The sequence below is a fragment of the Quercus lobata genome, chromosome 4, assembly GCF_001633185.2.
Source record: "Quercus lobata isolate SW786 chromosome 4, ValleyOak3.0 Primary Assembly, whole genome shotgun sequence".
Lineage (NCBI taxonomy): Eukaryota > Viridiplantae > Streptophyta > Magnoliopsida > Fagales > Fagaceae > Quercus > Quercus lobata.
The window spans coordinates 64,040,489-64,054,862 of record NC_044907.1 but is presented as its reverse complement, the minus strand read 5'-3'; positions in this window follow the sequence as shown (position 1 = coordinate 64,054,862).

Sequence of the window (14,374 nt, the reverse complement as noted above, 5' to 3'; positions counted from 1 at the left end):
CCAGATTCAATCCACCTGCAAAAAAAAAAAAAAAAAGTTTTAACCAAATCGGACCTTTGACTTTGACCAAAAAGTAAAAATTTTTAAACTGGACCTATCCCATTCGGTTTTTCGAGTACATTCCAATTTTAGGATCCGTTTCTTCATTCGAAACTCAGAAATTGCACAAGCGTCTAATTTCTAGAAAGTTGACTTTTACATAAATCTTGACCAAAAGTTAACATTTTTAAGGACCAGTCTTGCTCAATTTTTTGTGTACATTTTGATTTTGGAGTCTATTCCTTCATTTGAGACTCTAAAATTGCGCAAATGGCTTGATTCCAAGATAGTTGACTTTCATGTTGAAGTAGACCAAAAGTCAAAATTTTCAAGCCAAACTTGTCTTGCTCAGTTTTTCATGTAGATTCCGATTTTGGGGTCTATTTCTTCATTTGAATATCTAAAATTGCTCAAATAGTGTGATTCTGCAACTATTGGCTTTGATGTGAACTTTGACCAAGAATCAAGATGTCCGAGCAAAGCTTGTCCCACTCGGTTTTTTGTGAAGATTCTGATTTTGAAATCCACTTATTTATTTAGGACTTGGAAACCACCCATACGCGATTTTGAGATTCATCCATTTAGTCTGGATTCCTTCAGGGTTATCCTTCGACTTCATCAAGGCTTCCCTTTCAAAGAACAGTGAACTCTTACAAGTGTATCCTAAACTTAAAGTTACATTGGGTCACCAATTCAACCTACCATTCCCGTTCAATGCCTATTAGTCTCCCACCTACCATTCCTGTTCGATGCCTACCATTCTCATCTGCCCTTGCCACAGAAAATTCTCATCCACCATTCTCATCTAACATACCCATCCACCGTTCTTCATCTCTCCACTATAAATAGAAGGTTTGAATTCATTTAAGCTCATCAAGAAAAACACATTAAATCATGAAATAAAGATTTGCTTCTTTCAAATTTTCAAATCCTCCTTCTCATAGCCATTTCTCACTATAACTTCATCATTCTCAATACCTAGCAACCAATATTGCTTCATAATCAGCTTGAACTCAACCTTCTCATGGTTCAGGAGAAACCCTCCTCACAACATCATTGTAGTCTTGAGATCCAAACAAGCTTTGTTTCTCCACTTAACGACCGCATTTGTCCATACAATTTCACATAACATAGCCCACATCATTGTTCCTTGTAGTCTCAAATCTACCTAGCTAGGAGATCCAAGTCCAACTAAATCACCCATACCCTAGCTTAAGGAACTTCCTAACTGCTTTGAGAACTACATAGTCCTTCTCAAGTTGTTTGGTCTTACAGCAAAAACAAAAGTTCAGAACAAATAGCAACTTGGCTGGTTTCTAAAACCAAGATCACAAGTTAGCTCTATCTTTCATTTTCTGGGCTTTTCCAACATACTGCAGAATCATTAACTCATCTGTCTCAACCAACCTCCCCGACTTTGTTTATATCTTTCAACAAGTGCCATTATATAGGGGTTGTAAAGGTGTTAGGGCATCCTACAAATTTTCTCCCATCCAACACTACAGCAAACTCCAAGATCCCAGCTCATCAAAAATTGGCAGCATGGTTTAGTCTGGGTCCTCCACAATTATTAGCCTCTAGTGTTGGTCAATCAAAGATGTGTTTCCACCAAAGCCACATTCCATGTTGCCACTAGCTCGGGACACAAAGATCATCGTTGCTGGTACTTCAAAACACATCTTTTTGGAATTACTCCAACTTAAATTATACTTGAAGTATTTCAGAAAGTACTCTTCTGAAATTACTTCAACTTAACCTTCGTCGGCATGGTCCCATCACACAAGCACATTCTACAACTTGCTACTGGACTTCGCTTAGTATACGATCAGTCCCATATTCCAAAATATACTCCCCAGAAACATCTACACCAAGAAATTCCTTGACATACAGGGCCAACTCCATGGTGTCATATGTTTCACACATTCACCATCTCCACTTCATCTTCGTCTTCTTCACAACCACCACTTTCCCAACTTAACCTAAGTGATACAATAACACATGCACACTCAACCACTTTCCCATATGTCCTTTCCATAATCTAAAGTATATTCTTCTGAAATTACTTCGCTTAGACTTCCTAAAAGTGCGTGGCTAGCCCCATAGCTCTACATGTTGTACCCAGCCAACATCCTTGCCTCATCACCATCTTCTACACCCTATAATTGCCACCAACAATCCAAAATACTCTTCTGAAATTACCTTAGCTTAACCTCTGCTAAAATGATTTAGTCACGCAAGTACATCAAGCTACTTGCAAATAACTTTTTGCCCCACTGACCCATTCTAAATACCATGGGAAGCTTTTCTGAAATTACCTCAGCTTAACCTTTGTTGAAATGATTCAATCCCGCAAGTACATCCAACTACTGGCAAATAACTTTCAGCCTCACTAACCCATTTCAAATACCATGGAACACTCTTTTGAAATTACTTCAACTTAACCTATGTTGAGAAGGCTCAGTCACGCAGGTACATTCAACTACTTGTTGACCACTTTTCGGTCTCATCAAAACCTTTCATTTGGGTGGGTTTACTCTTCTGAAATTACTTCATCCTGCTGAAAGCTTCCCCATCTTCAACTACTTCACTTGAAGAGTCAAGTGTCAAAATCAATTTTCGAGACTCATTCCCTCACCACACTCCGAAACTGTGTGCGTGAACGAGTCTCAAAGGAGCATTTGTAGAGAGCAAAAATTCCCAACCTATCATAAGTTGACACATCATACTACAAAGTCCACAAAGTATGGCCAATTACAGTGTGCCACCTACTACTTCTAGGTTTTGCTATCACTATTCAAAAACCAACAGAAATTTGTCAAGTGTCGTTGAAATAAAGACATAAAAAGCATGCAAAAACCAATCACACATTAGTGCATGTAAGTAATGACATAAGCAGTCAAATCAGGTGCTGACATGTGTCACCTTGAAAATCAAGACATTTCGGTCAATCAAAAGATGCCACGTGTCTTGCAGAAAAAGTCTTAAAGCTCCTCCAATCATATTATGACACATGTCACCAATCAGACTTCACCACGTTTTGCTCACCCAACCCCAATCTCCTATAAATAGAAGCATTCCTAAGGCATTTCAACACACCAAGACATCTCGGGAGAGATCTTGGAAGACATCAAGATATCTAGAGCACAAGCAGTATCAAAGAAGATTCAAAAGTATAGAAGCTCTGCTGGAATCAAGCCCTGAAGCTTCCAGGAACTTCAAGAACCTCAACTTCGAATACGAAGAACATTCAAAGAGAAATCATCCAAATCATCTTCCTAGATCTCAAAGGTCACTAGAATCAAGCTCAAAAGCCTCAAAAAACTTCAAGAAACTACAAATTGGTGAAACTCTATGAATTCAAGCCTCCAAAGCCCCGAAGAACTTCCACCACAAACCTTCAAATATGAAGAACATTGAAGAGAAATCATCCAAATCATCTTCCTAGATCTCAAAGTTCACTGGAATCAAGCTCAAAAGTCTCTAGAAACTTCAAGAAACCACAAATCAGTGAAACTTTACAGATTCAAGCCTCTAAAGCCCCAAAGAACTTCCACCACAAACCTTCAAAGATGAAGAACAAGCGAAGAACACACGAAGTACGTGAAGAACAAAGGATTCTAACAAGCTCGTAACCAAAGATTCATTGTAATTTTGTTTCGAAGATCTTCGATACATTCTTCAACCAAATTGAAGGATATTTGTTGTTCAAATCAAAATCACATTACCACAATTCCAATCAACAAATCTTTCAAGGAGATCGAATAAGAGGATCACTCTCTTGTAATTACAAAGAATGGTACCACATATTTATCAGTACAAATTCGCATTTGTGAAACTATTTTACTTATTTGATTTATTTCAAACTCAAAATTTAGTCGGCCACAATATATATACAAAAATATTTTTTCACCAATTATGCTAATGCTTTTTCCATTACTTCATCATACTTAATTGCCCTTTTGCGCTATATTCATTCCCCACAGCTAGGGCCACAGCAGGCATGGTTTCTTTTTTGGCATTGATTTTTTTTATTTATTCACTTTTCTAGCTAGGTGAAGGGGACGTCACAAAAAAAATAGATGATATGGTATTCAAGTAAAGCAGCTTTACCAACTAATGCTAATCAAATTTAAGCAGATGAAAGATCTTAATATATATCATAATATGATTCAATCTAGTGGCCAAAACCATTAATCTGTATTGGCATGCGCGTACATTTTAAGAGGATGAACTTATATGAAAAGGCCACGATTCATTTTAATAAAAGGGCTATGATTCTCTTCCTCAGTTCCACCATGCAATGCCAAAACATGGAAAATAAATAAATTACTCTAATCCACCTACCTCACTCCCACGCCCTTTCCATTAACATTAGTAGAATACCACTACTTATTTCATTCCACCCACACACAATTTCAATTTGAGTAAAATTTCACTATTCCTTTAAGTGTTTTTCTTTAAATTCTCCTGTTAAAATTAACTATATATGGTTGTATTGACTAATATAACTACATTTTTGAATTCATGATTTTAATTAGAGAACTTAAAATACCACACTTAAGGAACTATACCTATATTCTATCATTTTAATTAATGTTTAAACTTGTGAGAACTAAAGGACAATTAAATTAATCCTATTTGCTTTTCGACAGTGTACAAAAATTGGCCTACTACTAGTCTACTACTGCAGAATGCAAATTCTACATTGATTCCACTTTCACTTTAACAAAATCCAGAGGCCAGTGCTTTACGAATGTTCTCAATGGGATTTATTTAGTAACTAGTTAATAACTTATCTAATTATTATTATTATTATTTTGGTTAAAAGTACTATAAATAAAAGCTAAAATAATTTTTTTTTTTTAAATTACAGTAGCAAAAAAAAGAAGTAGAGTTAGACTTGCAATAAATGAAAATGTGAGGGGAAAAAAAGTAAAAATCAAGGACTGGGAACTGCAAAGAAGTGACTTTTTGACAAAAAAAACCAATGTTATTAATTTCTTTCCGGACTCCATTTAGGTTTGTTTAGTGGAACGGAATATTTTGATACCGGCCTATTTCAGCGTGCCATTTCAAAGAGGTTCAAGTTACACCTGATGTGACTTTAAGCAATTTTACACCACTTGATATTTTTTAATTGGGTGTGAATTTTGACAAATCTACTGTTAGATTACATTATCTCCATATATGCTACATGTTTGCAAAATTTGAAGATGATCAAAGATTAATAGCCAGGTAATAAAATCAATTGTTTAAATTCAAGTTTTTGTTGTTTAAAATAATGCATAAAAGATGAGTTTATGGATCAAATGGTAAATAATATCCAATTGACATGAAAATTAGCATAAATGTTAAGAACATATAGAACATGTAATTTAATAGTGGGATTTTCAAAATATGAATTCTATAATAAATTATTGTGTAGTATAACATTACTTAGGCTCTGTTTAGGAGTTCATAATGGAATGGAATGGAATTATCATTAAAGGAATGGAGTGGAATGGATTTAGTAGGGAAATGAATGGAATGGAATGGAATTTAAAAATCTTGTTTGGATGTTATAAAATAAAGGAATGGAAAGGAATTGAATGTAAGTAACATCGTTTGGAAGTGACATTGGAAGGAATGGAATAGAATCGTTTTATAACAACATTACTATTATACCCCTCATTTTAAAGAACATAAAAAACAAGTTATGTATATTTCTATGTTGTAAAGCAATTCACGTATCATATATTTATTCTCAACAAAATAAATATTGTCTAAAAATGCAAACAAATATCTTTTTTTTTTTACTTTGATAATGAGTCTTGCCAAAACAAAACAAAATAACATAATCCATTCCAAAACTAAGGTTGGCCAAAAAATCCCACACTTTTTAATTTTTAGACCTAGACATCAGTGTCAATAAGACACATTTGTGCTCATGATCTGGGCAACCAAAGAACATCTCCTTATATGCTGGATTTTCCATCAAAAATTTGTAGGCCTTAGTCTTTGATATTGGATCTAAGTCCAATACGTCCAAAGCTGCGTGAACTTCTGCTCCATATGACTTTGAAAAGCACTTTGCCATAACCTCAGTCGCCCTATCAATTGCCATAGATACATTATCAAATGACTGGGAAATTACATTCCCAAGTTTATCATCTTCTGCCAGTCATCTTTTCTTTCTTTTAGAAGACATTGCATCTTGTGATGACACTCAAGAATGTACAACATTAATTTCCGGTGATCTTTGATCATCTTCGACTTCAAAGTTCTCCAAAGAAACTTCATTTTGGGATACCAAATTATCAATCTCATCAATAGTGGTCAATGCAACATACCTAGCACTTTTCTCCTTTGCAGTTTCAGCATGAATACCTTTTACTCTATCTTTAGTCCAAAGTTGTGCCATCTAAGAGTAGTTGGCCATAGGTGTTGTCATCCACTTCTTGGTTGCAGGTTTAGACTGTTATAAACAAAGGAAAATGTTAATACAACAAATATATAATTATGTAATACAAAATTAAACTAACAAAAAATGGGAATTTACTGCTATGAGTGGCTCCTAAACTTCTAGTTCAGCTGTCCATATATTTAAAGAATCATTCCATCCAAAACCACTCAATCCATCTTTAAATATGTCATAGCATTCATGAAAATTCTTTTTCAGTGTCTTTTGTCAATTTTTCACCTTATCCTTGTTAATCTCCATGTGAAATTTTTCGACCAACTCTTTCACTATGTCATCATATACCTTAGAGGTAAAAGTTCCATTAACTCTACCACCTATGATCACTTGATGTAAAAAAGCATCCACTAATGAACTTAATTTAACCACAAACAAGTAATATTGATAAGGATCCTACATGTTCTAGCATATTTTCTATTGTCTACCCAAAACTTTTATTGATATAAGCCTCTTCCAGCATACCAAAATTAAATTAAAGCACATGTATTACACAAAAGAATGAACCCTATTCCAACATACCGAATACAGGGGAATGAAAGGAAAAAAACAAAAACACTACGTGTATCATTTAAAGTAAACAAACTGCACTATGCAGTGGCGGAGTTAGGATTTTAGTTCAGGGGGGCAAGGTTACAAGATAAGATTGAAAACAAAATTAATCTAAAAAATATGAGTTTGCATCGATTATAAAAATAAAAAATAAAAAAAAACTATATAATAAAAAAAAGATAATTAATTCATATTAAATAAAAATTAATTGTAGAAATTTATCAGTGTATTTATTTACAATTCAAGAAATTAATCAATGTACTCAAAATAAACTATGAGATTAACTCTGTTAGGTTCTAAAGTCTTAGGATTTTATGTATTTAGAATTCTAATTTGTATTGTTGGCAAACCATGATCAAAATAATGTGTTTAGAAGTGTTTAAGTCTAGCTCAAAGTTATGCGTCTATGTAAAGTTGGAATCGAGTTAGAGCAGGAAAGGATTGTGCCTTTCGGCCTAGCTCGATCGATCGAAGGACAGGCTCGATCGATCGAAGCTCGGGCAGAATGTTTTTCTGTAGATTCGTCCAACTCAGCCCTAAGTGTTTTAAAACATTTTTAGGGTTTCTTATTTGTCCTAAGTATAAAAGGCAAACCCTAGCCACGTTTTAGTGTTGCTCATAATTGCGGTTTGTGTAAATCTCTTGTGAGATCTAGAGGAGTTTTCTTTTACACAAACTTAGGGTTTTCAATGAGAAAATTTATCTACACCTTGATGATCAATTCAGTTGCTGCCATTGAAGCTTAAAGAAAACACAAGCTGGTGTGCTTGTATCTGGTGGTGAATCCAAGAAAGAAGGAGTCCGTGGATTCGGAACTTGCACGTGGTCGTGTCAGTAAGTTCTACTGGTTGGTAGTAATAAGAAGTCGAGCGTAGGGGCTTGTAAGTCTTATTGTATGAACTTTGATTCTTTCAAGATAGTGGATTCAAGTTTACCTTGAGGATAGCTAGGTCAAATCCTCCCTAGGTTTTTACCGGTTTGGTTTCCTAGGTGATCATATCTTGTGTTATTTATTTTCCGCTGCCTTGCATGATTTGATCTTTTATATTGTGATAACCTAGACTTGTTTAATTGGACTAAGTAACAACTTGGCTAATTACCTAGGTTTAATAAATTGTTTAAGGGGTCTAAAATCCATCAAGTGGTATCAGAGCGGGTTGTTCTTTTGTTGTTGATCCTTTGATCACTGAGCTGATCCTTGACCCCTGTTGTCATGGAACACGGACACTCTCTAGTTATTCCTCCTCACTTTGATGGGAATAATTATGCTTACTGGAAAGTAAGGATGAAAATATTCCTGAAATCCATTGATGAGAGAGTGTGGAACTCCGTTGAATACGGATGGGAGAAGCCCACTACTCCTGTTAGTGAGTGGGAAACTTCTCAAAAAGAAGCAGCTTCGTTTAATAGCAAGGCTATGAATGCGATCTTTAACGCTGTTTCTATGGAGGAATTTAAGAGAATCTCTAATATTGAGATCGCTCATACTGTTTGGAATATCCTCCAGACTGTGCATGAAGGCACAAAGGCTGTCAAAATAAATAAATTACAGCAATTGACTTCTAAATTTGAAAGTATTAGGATGTCTGATGATGAATCTTTTGATGAATTCTATGCTAAATTGAATGATATTGTTAATTCTGCTTTTAACTTGGGTGAAATCTATGATCAACCTCAAAATTGTTAGGAAGATTCTTAGATCTTTGACTGAAGACTTTAGACCCAAGGTGACTGCCATTACTGAAAGCAAGGATGTGGACTCCATCCCTGTTGATGAACTTGTAGTATCTCTTCAATCCTATGAGTTGGATCTACCCAAAACTACCAAATTCAAATCAATGGCTCTTAAGTCAGTTGATGATGTTGAAGGTGGTGGATTTGATGATTAGCTTTCTGCTATAGAGATTACCTACCTTGACAAGAACTTTAGAAACTTTCTCAGAAATAGTAATAGAAAGGCAAGAGGCACAAACACTGCTGAACCTAGAAATTTTAGGAAGCATGATCCCACTAAGGTTAACAACAATGATAAACCTAAAGAAAGAGTAGGTCAATCTTCCAATAATTCCTTGGGCTCTCAATGTTTTAGATGTCAAGGGTATGGATACATGAAATCTGAATGTCCAACCTATTTGAAGTCTAAGGGTAAGGCTATGGCTGTAACCCTTAGTGATGGTGAAGTTTCTGATAATGAGTCTGATTGTGATGAGGATGGAAACTTCATTGCTTTCACCGCTACTGCTGTAGTTGATGAGAGCATATCTGTTGAAGAGAACCCTTCTGATGGGGAACTCTCTGAAGATGCAGATCTTCAAGAGGCCTATAATAAACTTTGCAAAGTTGTTGCAAAGGATGCTATGTGTTGAACTTGGCCTGAAGAAAATTGAATCTCTTGAGCTTGAAAAGAAAAATTTGCTTGTTAAACTATTTAATGCTAATGATCTTTTGAACAATGTGAAAACTGAAAATATGTTTTTGCTTGATAAAGTTAAATCTTTGGAACTTGATTTATCTGTTGCTAGATCTGCTAGTTCTAAACTTGATCAAATGCTGAGTGTTCAAAAGTCTTCTTCTGACAAAACTGGATTAGGTTATGTTGAAAGCATCTCTGTGTCCGCTCCTCATTCCATAAAGTTTGTTCCTTCATCTTCTTCTTCTGAACCTTCCATGAGTGAGATAGTGAATGAAACTGTTAAACCCCCTGTGAGTGAGGTTGTTAAACCCTTAGAAGGTTCTTCATCTAGAAAGATTAGGGTTGATCCGAAAGAGTCTAAGTCTAAGAAGCCTACCCTATCTAAGGACAAGATACATGATAAGCCTGCATGGGTTTGTCACTTTTGTGGAAAGTGTGGACACATCCGTCCAAATTGCTACAAGCTGCAAGCTGCTAAGAGAGTAAACAAACCAAAAGTACCTGTGCCTCAAGCACTTGATCCTATGGTACTTCTTGGTGATTTGGTAAAGGCTTTAAACCTTTATTCCAATCTTAGAGTTGGTAATCATTCTCATGTGAATAAGAACTCCAATGCTCATAGTGCATCTAAAAGGTTTTGGATGCAAAAGACTCGATCTAACTAAGTCTTTCTAACATGGTCCTTGTGCTTCATTACTCTACATTTTGTGACCATTGTTCTTTGGTTTTGTTTTTTTTTTTTTTGGATTTGCATAGCATAACATTCATGCATTTCATTCTAGATGTTTTTTATTTTTAATATATATATATATATATATATATATATAAAAGGGAAGAAAAAGGAAGCACATTTTGTTTTGTACTATTCTTCTTGGTTTTTGAGAACAAGGTTGGTCAATTTATTTTCACATAACATGTCTTTTGTACCTTGTTTAGCTTTGATGAGCTTATTTATTGCACTTTACTAGTTGAAACTTTGTAGTGCATGTTGTATGGGAAAGATGTTTATGCCCTTTGATTACTATGTCTTAATCTTGAAGTCACATGTTTTTAAATGTTTGACTTGAACTTTGAAGAGAAATGAATAAATAACCATCTCACCACTGTTCACTAGCCAATCATGAACACCTTAGTGCATATCATAAGATTTTATGCTCGAGAAAGTGTAGCACATGCATAAAAAGAACATAAGGTGAAGCCTCGGGTTAAATTGCTTAATTCTTAAAATCAAAATTGGTGTGTACTATTAGGCTTGATGCCAAACTCACATAACTTGAAATTGGTATGTATATTATGAGACATAAATACAAGAAACTTACATGATTGCAAGCTTATGACCTAGGAGATGTGGGAGTTATATGATGTAATTCTTTAGGTGATAGTCTCTTTTAAATTCTTTGTGATGAATTTTGTAGACTTTGTGATTGATTGCTATTCACATATCACCTCACATGTATCTCAAGATTTTGCTAGTTACACACACTACACAAGTTACTCTTTGCTAAACATTGTACATGTTATTGTGTGTGTTTATGGTCTGACCAATCAAGTTTTGCAAATACTTCGAATTTTGTGCAAAATTAATTTGTTGCTGGAAAATTTGTGGAGAATGCAAGAAATTTTGTTTTTTGGGAATTTAGGCTTAAAATTCTTGTTTTGAAAATCATATCATCACATACTCATGCATTTTTGTTCTTAAATTTCAATGTTTTGAGTTAATTCTAAATGTTTTTCAAAAACTGTGTTTTTTCCTCAAAATTTGGTGAGCCTCTGCCTATTTCGATCGATCCATTCTGTTTTTCGATCGATCGAAAATTTTTAAATTTGATAGAGAGAGTCTCTGTCTGTTTCGATCGATCAAGGCTGATTTTCGATCGATCAAAACTCGTGAAACAGGTTTTTTAAAAAGATAGATTGGACTTTTCAAAGTCACATTTTCAAATAGTTTTTCAACTTTTCTCTCTCTCCGCGTTGGCTAAAGGCTCCACCATCAATTTTTTGTCGTTTTCCTTTAAGATTTTTGCAAGGTTTTTGTCCTTGGAGGCCAGTAAGTCTCTTTTGCCCTTCCTTTTCCATTTTATTTCATGATTTCATGCATTTTTCATGCATTCTTGTGGCTATTTTCGGCACTTTCAAAATATTGGGGTTTTTGATGATTCGAACCTATTTTGGTGAAATTGATCAATAGGTTTTTGTTCTATGATGCTATAATGATGATTCTTATAGTTTAATTTGATCAATTTTGTGGTTTTTGAAAAATTGGAAATTCTAGGGTTTGAATTTGATCCGAATTGGGGATTTTGTCTAATTGGGTTAAATTGATGAAATTGGCTTATCAAATTGATGTATTTGGTCATTATTTTTGTTATTCTATCATGTGTGATGATCAATTCGTCAATATTTTTCAAATTGATCAAGTGGTTTTCCAAATTTTCGGTTTTTTTTTTTTTTTTTGTGTGTTAAAACCTTAATGTTCAAGCCAATTTTGTGAATTTAAACCGTTTGGACTTAATTCACTGCATTAGAACATGCATCATGTCATTTAACTTGTTCATGCATCATATAGATTTTTATTCTATATTTTGTTTTTGTGCTAACTTGCAGTCTGCCCTTGGTTTTTTTTTTTTTTTTTTTTTTTTTTTTTTCTATCTGTGTGTTGGTCCTTATCCTAGCACCATGCCTAGGAAAACTAGAGCCCATAGGACCACTTCCACTTCCTTTAAGTCTCTCACTAGGGTTGAGTTGTTCAGAAATGATAAGTGTAGAGAAGCCTTTGACTCCTTGAACTGTAAGCGTAAGATATGGGCTGAGCGAGCTGTTGTGTTGGATGAGCTTGATCCGGCCATCAGGGCCAATTTTGAGTCTAGAGGTTGGTTGCCTCTCTTAGAGATAGATCATCCACCCCCGACCGCCCTGATTAGAGAGTTCTTCTCAAACCTCTCTTGCCATATCTATGATTCCAACACCCTTGTTAGGAGTTGGATACAAGGTGTAGAGTTCACCATTACACCTCGGGTAGTGGCTGAGGCTCTTGGGGTGCCAGTTGTTCGGGAGACTGACTATCCCTATGATGAGTCACCCTCATTAGATGTTGTCATGTCTTACATCACTGGGTCATCTATCCAGTGGGGTTCTGATCCTCGGATCACGTCCGCTGAGCTTACCGAGATGGCCTATCTCTTCTTTAGTATAGCGTGTCATTCCTTGTGGCCTATCTCACTTCCACACCATCCCTTTAGAGCGATGTGTGTTTTTGTATGCCTTTGTTTCTGGAGTGTCTATCAGTTTTCCTCACTTGTTCCTTCGTTCTTTGAAAGAGGTTCATAGGAGTTCTGTTGTAGGGCATGCACTGATTCATCCTATTTTCATTCATAGGATTTTGCTCTTCTTAGGTCTAGATGGTTTTCCTTCTGGTGAGCCTGTTCATGTGATTGCTCCCATAGGTGCCACCTTTCTTCATCAGAGGGCTGCTCAGTTGAGAGTTGCTCCTTCTCGTCCTAGAGGTGCGTCATCTAGTGGTGTTCCCCCTCCTCCCTCTTCTACAGGTACTGCTCCTGCTGAGACATCAGGTGCTGCTGCTGATGCTGATATTCCTCCACCGACTGCGTCAGATGATTCAGACATTCGTCGCACGTTGGATCATGTCTTGACCATTCAGGCGGCTTAAGGACAGATTTTGGTGGACGTGCTCGATGAGATCCGTGCCTTACATGCGGAGTTGGCGCAATTTAGACCACCTCCCTTTTGATGATGGATATCTTGTTTACCCTTTGGCATTCCATCATAAAAAGGGGGAGTACTTTGTAGAGTTTTTGCTTTCAGGGGGAGTTTATTTGTTTTTGGTTGGAGCTTGTGGAGTTTAGATTGTATCTAGGTGCTTCACTTTGTACTTAACATTTTTAGCTCTTACCTTGTTTTTGATGGGATATTCATGTTAGGGGGAGTTTTATGTTTTTGTTGGTACTTTATATGTTTCTTGTTTCAAACTGCTTATTGATTTATATTTATGAGTTATTCATTGATATTTGTCTTTATTTGTGTGTTGTTTGAAATCAAAAAGTTATTTTGTTTACTTGTATTGTTTCCACACATGCGGTTATGCATTTTGTTTAGTGTTTCAGGAAATATACAGGTTGATTCAATTGAGCTGCTGTCTACACTTGCAACTGATGGATAATAGTTAGGATTGAATTTGTTGTATGAGCATTATTTTGTAAAGGGCTTTTTATTTTGTAAACTTTGAGCTTCTAGTTGTGTTTTGTCACGGATTGCCAAAGGGGAAGTTTGTTAGGTTCTAAAGTCTTAGGATTTTATGTATTTAGAACTCTAATTTGTATTGTTGGCAAACCATGATCAAAACAATGTGTTTAGAAGTGTTTTAGTCTAGCTCAAAGTTGTGTGTCTATGTAAAGTTGGAATCGAGTTAAAGCAGGAAAGGATTGTGCCTTTCGGCCTGGCTCGATCAATCGAAAGACAGGCTCGATCGATCGAAGCTCGGGCCGAATGTTTTTCTGCAGATTCGTCTAACTCAGCCCTAAGTGTTTTAAAATGTTTTTAGGGTTTCTTATTTGTCCTAAGTATAAAAGGCAAACCCTAGCCACGTTTTAGTGTTGCTCATAATTGCGGTTTGTGTAAATCTCTTGTGAGATCTAGAGGAGTTTTCCTTTACACAAACTTAGGATTTTCAAGGAGAAGATTTATCTACACCTTGATGATCAATTCAGTTGCTGCCATTGAAGCTTAAAGAAAACATAAGCGGGTGTGCTTGTATCTGGTGGTGAATCCAAGAAAGAAGGAGTCTGTGGATTCGGAGCTTGCACGTGGTCGTGTCAGTAAATTCTACTGGTTGGTAGCAGTAAGAAGTTGAGCGTGGGGGCTTGCAAGTCTTATTGTATGAACTTTGATTCTTTCAAGAT